This window comes from Microchirus variegatus, assembly GCF_963457635.1.
Source record: "Microchirus variegatus genome assembly, chromosome: 14".
Lineage (NCBI taxonomy): Eukaryota > Metazoa > Chordata > Actinopteri > Pleuronectiformes > Soleidae > Microchirus > Microchirus variegatus.
This window is the reverse complement of record NC_139815.1, coordinates 11,740,838-11,749,726: the sequence shown is the minus strand read 5'-3', so window position 1 is coordinate 11,749,726 and position 8,889 is coordinate 11,740,838. Positions and strand designations below refer to the sequence as shown.

At 41.3% G+C, this 8,889-nt stretch overlaps 1 protein-coding gene across 1 annotated transcript in view; it reads right to left on the bottom strand.

Annotated features, from left to right (window-relative positions):
* Positions 1 to 8,889, bottom strand: part of mdga1 (MAM domain containing glycosylphosphatidylinositol anchor 1) — a gene marked incomplete at both ends in the record, with an annotated part of 169,146 nt that overhangs the window by 117,099 nt on the left and 43,158 nt on the right. The gene's annotated exons all lie outside the window — the stretch shown is intronic.

The following is an 8,889-nucleotide window of genomic DNA, read 5'->3' as shown; positions in this document are numbered from 1 at the left end:
ATGCATATTTAGTTACATTGCTATCGCAGTCAAGGACATTGACATGTAATAGTAGTGTTAGAATAGACGAGTGAGATAAGTACATGGATTACATTACTACTGCAGCTACATGAACAAGGGTTTCACAATCATAGTGACGCAAACATTAACTGGAAAATAGTGCTGTGCGCTAGGTTAAGGTGCGTTAACGCATGATGCGCTTCCATGACGACAGACCAGAAAAAGACGCGCGTGACATCATGTTTACGTGCCGCGACTACGGAGTCCAGGCACAGTTTACCAGTTAGCTCCATCAGCTCCTTTAGCGGCGTTGGCGCGCCTATACTGTCAAACTGGAGCAGTCTGTTTATTAAACAAAAAGAGCAGCGCTACAAATAACCAGCGCACAGGTGTGTACTGCGTATGTGTGCTTCTGTTTTTAAAGTTTAGCGTTACTTTAGAGACTCATTTTAACAATCGGGAGTCGCGTAAACATGACGTCACATTGCGCCCAGCACTACTGGAAACCTTAAATTTTGGTCTCTATTTGAAGGAAAACAGTTTGATCAATAAAACTAACGTATGCAAGAAAAGGCATTTTATTTGTCATCTGTCTGCACTATTCTAATGTTTTATCAGCGGCCATTAAAGTGGAGTAACAAGGCACTGATTTACATAAAAAAAGTCAGAGGAGAAGAGGGCAATATGAACTGTCAGTTTCGAGCAAAGCATTTTTTTTTTTTTTTTTAAAACAACATCATTCTTGCCTAACTTGCTTAACTATCATTAAGGCTCAGTCCCAATACCTCCCCCTTAAAATTTCCCCTTGGTTTTGAGTGCCCTCAACTGGCCATAAAATCCTCTTAATACGTCACAGAGGCTGAGGAATAATGTTCATATAACAAACTGAACTCACCAACAACAACAGTACAGACAAAATATTTGCATTAAAAAAAATATTTTGCAGACTGCAAATCACGTTTATGTTTTGAAATGTTTTGGCACGTAGCGCCACCTACCGCCATCTACCAATCATTGCCGTCATAGAGTCTCAGCTGCTGAGCAACCACGGGTTGCCAGTTACGTCAGAAAGCGAATCCTAAAAGACCTCGGTATTTTGAATTTGGCCACATTCTTACATATCGCACCTTTAACTAGCTGCTTTCATAAATCGTCAATTATTTTCTGACATTAGTGTTCAAAGCTCAACGGTCCTCTGGATGTATATCAAACCAACATATTCCAACACAATTCGACACGTAACGTGCTTATTTGCAGATGCGGCCGCCATCTTTGTTGAAAAATATCAGCAGCCGGCTCGCTCCTCATAACCAAAGACATATCACATATCAGATCATCATTGCGACAACACTGGAACACTAGAAGAGTAGCATAAAAAAACACATGAATAAATAATTGCAGTTGGTAATAGTATGCTATGCAAATGTAAAAATTTGCCATCATTATTTTGACAAAAACCAAAGTAAAATAATCTCATACTGTCACTAAGTTTTATAACTTATTATTACTGCATTGACAGCAGGAGAAATAGTGGATGACAGATGGATGATGGGAGCTCTCTGCAATGGCAAAAACTACAACATCCGAGTCTGTGCATTGTTGACCCCGTGAGGGCTGGGCTCACACGCAAGTAACCTCAGATGGCTTCATCTCCCTGATGATGAAGGAAGACAGGATGAAGGAGGGGAGAGATAGAGAAGAAAGAGCAAAGGAGGCAGCGGGTGAGGAAGAAAAGGCCAGAGAGATGTGTGAAACCCCAGAGAGAGGCGCGGAGGACAGGCCGGCACAATGATGTGATTATCATTGATTCACAGGGAGAACAAATCTTCACTGTTCTCTACATCTGTTATCATTGAGCAGACAGGAGGGAAGTGGGCAGGCTGTTCACCTTAAACTTCGACTCGATCAGACATAACGGGCAGAACAGGCAGATCTGGGGCCAAAAATCAAGTTGTGTCTCTGTGTGTGTTGTCCTTTGTGCAATCACATTTGTAAATTCTCAAGAAACAGTAAAGGAAACCGAGTCCTTTTAGATTCTCGCTGCAAAACGCAGCTATTTTAAACTTACGCAACTATCTTTTTTAAGCACTCTCTCCCTAAGGCTGTCTGTTAAATGGATAATTAGTCTTTATGGATCTATGAAGAAAATGACATTACACATCAACGAGCACACGACAACATGTTGTTGTCACTGTTTTGGAGAAGAAAAGAGAAAAACAAGAACAAATATGGTGTGACAGTGACTCTCTTTACTCTGTGTGTTACACAGGCTGCCTATGAAGCTCCCTCTGTCTTGTTATCCTAAAATCTGAAAGACACTGAAACATGGTCTAAATACTACTTTCCAAGTTATATAATATGTCAAGTGAATTAGTTTTTATTTCTTTCTTTCTTTGACTGAAGAAAACAACTCAGAATAAACGATAATTGAACTAAACGTGGTTTGCACGCATTTCTTACTCGGCCTCAGATTCGTACAGTTTCACATCCACACGTGGGAGCTGCACAGTGTAATTACAGTTTTTATCTGATGGATACTGAGCACATTCAGAGGAGCAATTGGGGGTTAAGGGCTTTGCTGGAATGCATATTGATAACAGTTGCAGTGGGATCTGAGATCATGTCTTATTTATGTTCCCCGTCTTTCGCAGTTCATAGTCAGCTTACTGTGGACGGCTGATGTTACACAAACAAGCTCAATGTAACCTCTAGCTTCGCACCCCCCCCACCACCACCATGCAAATCTCAACAAGTCAATCAATGGAAACTGAACCAATGAAGAGATTGATACAGAAAAGAAAAACACCAGGGGGTAACATGGGATATCAATGGAGGTACGCTCCACTAACTCAGTAAATGTTTGTATCCCTATACAACTTCTTGGCATGTTGGCATAATTCTGCTGACAAGGGAGAGAGGCCGGGTCGGACAGAGTAGAGCTTCTCTTGCTCTCGCCTCTGGCAGTTTGGCTGCTTCCACTATCTGATCGACAAGAGAACGGGAGGCCGAGAGAGGAGGGGGGAGGGAGGGGAAGACAGCTTAGAGAAAGAGAAGGAGTAAAGCTGGAATGGATGAGAAAAAAAAGGATGAAAAGGGAAGGAGGCAATGAAAGTACGAGAGCATAGGAACTAAAATAAAAGAGGGAATGAAAAAGTTCAAGAAGAGATAAAGGGTAAGTCGTCGGGCCGGGCTGATATGGAAGAAAAAAAAAATCTTATCATGATTGACTTTTTTATATCATTCAAAGTGATATATATCACAATATAAAACACATCAATATTCCTGTCAAGTGTAAAGGTTGAACTCTTGAGTGAAATGTAAAGATAGGGAAAGGTTATTGTGGTTAAAATACTGTTTACTTTTGTACAAGCTAAACTGTAACACATTCTGTAAATTAAGTCAGATAAATCTTAATACTTGATCAGTTCGAATTAAAGTTAAATATCAGGAGCTACCTTCATGCTGTGTCTTTTTTTTAGTGCTGGCACTAGGTTAACGCACATTAATGCATGACGTGTTTCCATGACGACTGACCGGACGTGACGTCATGTTTACGTGCCGCGGCACTGGAGTCCAGGCACCGTTTACCGGTTACCTCCGTTAGCTCCTTTTAGCGCCGTTAGCTCGCCTACAGTCGAACTGGAGCGGTCTGTTTATTAAACGAAAAGAGCAGCGCTACAGCGTACCTGTGTACTGCGTGTATGTGTGCCTCTGTTTTTAAAGTTTAGCATTACTTTAGAACACGTGTCAAACTCAAGGCCCGGGGGTCAGATGTGGCCCGCTACGTAATTTTATGGGGCCCGTGAGTGATTAATTGGTCTTAAAAATCTGTGCCAAAATAGGTGTGTGCTGCTTTATGGCGGGCGTTGACCATAAACTACATTACCCACCATGCATGGCGATTGCGTTACCTGCAAAGTGATGGCACCGCTACCACTAGATCGCAGTGTATCATTAAAAGTGTGACACTTCACAGCTCTTCCTCGGTTCTCTCTCTGCAGTCCTTAAACATATAAACATTTACAACGAGGAAATTCTTATCGAGGGATGGGACGATAACACTTTTTTGTGTGTCCGATACCAAATTTGTACAGTCTGTAAATAGTGAAGCATGTGATATATAAGATTTTTGCATTATTTCGGATTTTGATATCTGATATCCCATCCAGTGACCTTGAGCAGTATCGAACCGATACCAATTGCTATCCCTATTCATAAGAAGTGTCAATTACTTTTATCAGCTACTTAAATCCATTATTTTGGATCGTGCTTAATTGCATCACGAAGGGCCAATAGCTGATTGTCATTGGCTGTTCGGGTTGTCCGACAAAACGTGGATTAAATGAGTTCTAGCAAAGCTATATCTTGTTTTTATACCGAGGAAACATTCTATCGTGATTATATATCCTTATCACTTTAACACCCAGCATCAACAGAGACGTATTCATGTAACAAATGCACCACCAAGTGCTTACAGTAAGTTGCAAAGGACATACTGTAGATTTAAATTAATTAAAAGTAGATGGTGAGAATAATAACATAAATAAGTGAGTTAATCGGGTCAGCAAAGGAGAGACTGGCAGCTACAGGCCAGAGAGAGGAGAGGCTGGGTGAAGATGTAGGCTCCTCAATGAGGCAAAGCAGATTAAAGCACAACGTGATACAAACAAAGCACAAGAGCTCAACCTGTTACGCAGCAGCAATGCTGTCTTCTACAGTCTCAGACACATCACATCACATGAGCAGTAAAACACAAACAAACTAAAATTCCTCGTGGAAATCATCAAATAACTTCAAAGTCGTTGTGTAACTTCTGAAAATGTTCTCTGGTGCGTCTGTGCTTCCAGTTAAACACAAGTCATGTATCCAATGATCTCATGCACGTCTATATATATATATATATATATAACCAGCATTCATTACATTCAAAAAAGAAGATATTTAACGTCCTAAAAGGGCCACAAACGAGGACAAGGCTCATTGGTCTAAATAATGAGAAGAAGCACTTAACACAAAGTGGCACTGGAACAGTTGTCGTGTCCTGCTCAGACGTACATCAATTAAGTTCACAGAGACACGATCATCACTCATAGAGAGGTGCTGTTTTGACAGCGTCGATCCAACTGATTATTCATCGATCAGAACTGTTGCAGGGGAGGTTGATTGAAAGCGTTGCCCGTTGCATTATTGGGAACTTTCTGAGACATTCGATGCACATTAGTTGGGAGTGAAACATAACTATCGGCAAATGCCTGCTCTGATTAATTGATTCGTCGCCACCTGCCATGTTTGTTTTTGTTCAAGGGGACAGGACATCTCTCACCAAAACTAATGATGAGACAGGAGAGCTGGTGTCAAACCGCAGTGACAGCTTGACAGAGTGCTGAGCAGTGTGTGTGTGTGAGACTGTGGTTTCAAGAGTGAATGAGTGTGTGTGTGTGTGTGCGTTGGTGAAGCAAACATGCATGTGTGTGTGTTATTCTGTGTGTGTTTCTCTGTAAGTCACACTGTAGCTCACCAGAGGAATCCCACAGTAAAGGCTGTCAAACATTAAGTCACACACAGAACGGTTGATATGCATAATTGCTTTATGGGAGCTGCTCATGCATGTCACTGGGTTCTTTCTAGAGTTTAGATTATTTGCCCGAGCCCGACCCATGCCCTCCCCCCCGCATTTCCCGCTACTATCCTCGGGCCGGACCGGGTCGGGCCCTTGATCAAGCATTTGTTTTTTCTCATGTAATGGTAAATTCAATGTCTCTGTCTCAGAGCTAAAACTGCCCATCACCCTACACCTGCTGAACACAGAATACCAGGTCCTTTGTGTATAGTATATTGTATTTTGTGTATTATTTCTAGCCTGAACTGACACCTTCCTGCAACATCCGCAGGGAGTCGGCCCCCCGATACCTACAGTAGACAAAGAGGTGTGAAGACTCCGCCTGGAATGGCAGACTCTTCGTCTATTGGAGGAATGCAAAAGGGGAGTGGCATAGCTACGCCCTGAAAAGCTAGATCCCTTGCCCATAGGAGGAATGCAAAAGTGGAGTTGCTCACATATAAATGTGGAGGGCTCACTTTGCTCTCTCTGGGTCTTTCTCCAGCTAGGATCACTCCTGTGAAAACGGACCTTTTTCTTTGCAACGAAAATAAACAACTTGTCGGCCGGCAGAAGGTTCTCTATTTCTAACAACAGGGTGTAAAAACCCTTGGCCGTGAACGCATCATCAACATCATTAATCGGATCTCAGCGGCTCTGTTATTGTTGTAAATTAAAACTGTGGCAGTAGGTACAACAAGCTCCCTCGGTGGGGAGGACGTGGATGTACGTGTACATTTACGGCTCACGTATTAAAAAAATTGTCCGGTTCTAATTGGGCTCTGGCTCGTAATTTAAGTTAATGTGTCGGACCGGACTCGGACACAACGTGCACTGGCTCGGGTAGGGTCAGTTTTGATTTATTAGGCCCGATCTAAGCTCTAGTTCTGTCTCAATTCATTTTAGTCAAAAAAGACTGTTTAGATGCTTTCGCCCTTCCCCTTCTAGAGACAAGAGAAGGAAAGGAATCTAATATGGTAAGGGTAGAGGAGAATGGGTCATTTTGACAGATTTTATCGATTAACTACACTAGTGCAAAACTCAAAAAAAGCTTCGACACACACACAAACACAACACCAGCCCAGGATCATGACCAAAAGTCCAGGTGACTCATGTTTCCTCAGCATTTTTTTTTTATCAGGATTCTTCTCCTCAGACATGGATTGAGGAAGATCAAACGGTTCATGTCACGACCCCTTCCTTTTCATTTCGGCTCGATTGGAAGTCTAGATATCAAAACGTGTCTGGAACATTGATTTAACTTCTGACCTGAGCATTAAATGGCTGCTCTAAATGAAAGGATTAACCTTCAGTTACCTCCGCGGTGCTTTCAATCAACTGTAAATTGCTGTTTCCCTGCTTGCACACATAACAACACACATCACACATACAACTAAAAAAAAGACTTTTTCTCTACACTTTGTTCTGAACTTCCTTTAAACACATGTAAAAGCTTTCATGTACCACTAATGTAGGTTTGGAAAGTCTGGACAAACACCAACAGGCTTGCCTTTATTTTAATTTAATTCAAGCTTTGGAGCTATATTTATATCTCAAATTGTTCACATTCAAAGGTTTAACGAGTATAACTGAGATTTTACTGGTCCTCATTTGCATACACATTTCAATACTTAAGTCCAGGCACATGAGGCCACCATGAACCTTTTTTTTTTTTTTTTTTTTGTTATGAGTCAGATTACAAAGTGCCAGGCCTTAGGCAGATTTTACAGTACTGTGCAAAAGTCTCGGGGCACCAGCAGCTTTGTTGTTTTATGTCCGTGAAATGCTGTGATCATTGGCATTTGGATCGGAATGATGTGACAGAGTTGGTCTGTTATATTAGTGAGCTAATGAATGAATTGAGTTTAAAGGTGAAGTAAGTAGTTTATAGTGACATCTAGAGGAGAGGCTGAAATTTACAACAAAGAACTGCTCCTCTGCTCACATAATATGAGCACATAATATGTATACAAAAGTGGATTTTGGGTCATATAAACCCATAAATACTACACAGTGTCCCTTTAACTCATAGGGCATGTGTATGAAATGCTCCAGCATGTCTTGAATAAACCTGGCGAAAATTGAACTTTTTCACAGTAGATATTTTATTATAAGTTTCACCAGTAACCTTATTTTGATTTTCCCACTTGAGGTTTAAGAGCCAGGGTCGTGCTATTGTTCAAGTGTAAGGGGTAGGTCACACTAAATACTTGACACTTCAACTTTGAGAGGCCGTTTTTTTTTTTTTTTTCTTTCCTAAAACATTTGCTATTTTAAAACTGCATAATATATTTTCTGGATGTGTTCCAATAAAGTGCAAAAGTGAGAAATAACTAACACTGTATGGTCATGATAGCATTGAGAAAAAAAATTTAATGGTGACCTTAGACTTTTACACAGTACTGTAATTCTATTAGATATGGAGGCTGATGAACAGAAGCTCTATCGAGGAAAAGCACTATAACCCTGGATTTCCACTGGGCGCGTTACAGCAGCGCGGTCGCCATGCTGATCACTTCCATTCTAATCAATGAGAGCATTTCCACCGGGCGCGATTCGGCGCGTCTCAGCAGCGTCCCAGAAGCGGCTCGCCGCGACCGCAACATTATTGATAGGTAGCGGTTCTGAATCAAAGTAAAACATTTCAGTCCCCATTTCAAAATAAAACACAATACGCAGGTCATATAGCCTGTCGCAACTTCACATCAACATTACATCGTAGCCGGTGCTGCCAGGACAACAGTCAATTGATCAGAGGGTCTCGGAGAGTCATAATGAGACAGAGTGTTGAAGTGGAGAAACATAAAATTATTTATGACACCAGATCAACAGTACTTTCACGTTGGAGAATGAAAAGAAGCTGTGTTGTTGTTGTTTCCTTTATACACACAATCGCGGGATCTCGCGAACTCGCGTACGTTCAGGATTATCGTGCGATCTTCCGTGAAGACGGCTGGCAGAGGACGAAGCAGAACCGTGCTGCTGTATTTTCGCTGCGGTAACGCGCCCGGTGGAAATCCGCCTTTAGAAATACAAAATACAGAATATGCAAAACCTTTCATTGTGTAAAAATAACAATTACAAAAACAAAACCAAATATCTTCAAAGTGTCTTGGTAAGGTGAAAAAATATCAAAACGCACAAAAAAAAGACATGACCAATTTGATTGAAATGGGTTAAGTCGATTTATGAACTGCGTGAAGTTTAATGTGGTTCATCTCGGTGCAAAAACAATGAAAGCCAGAAACTGAAAAAAAATGCGAAGAAAACACAGGTATCATCTGTTCGAG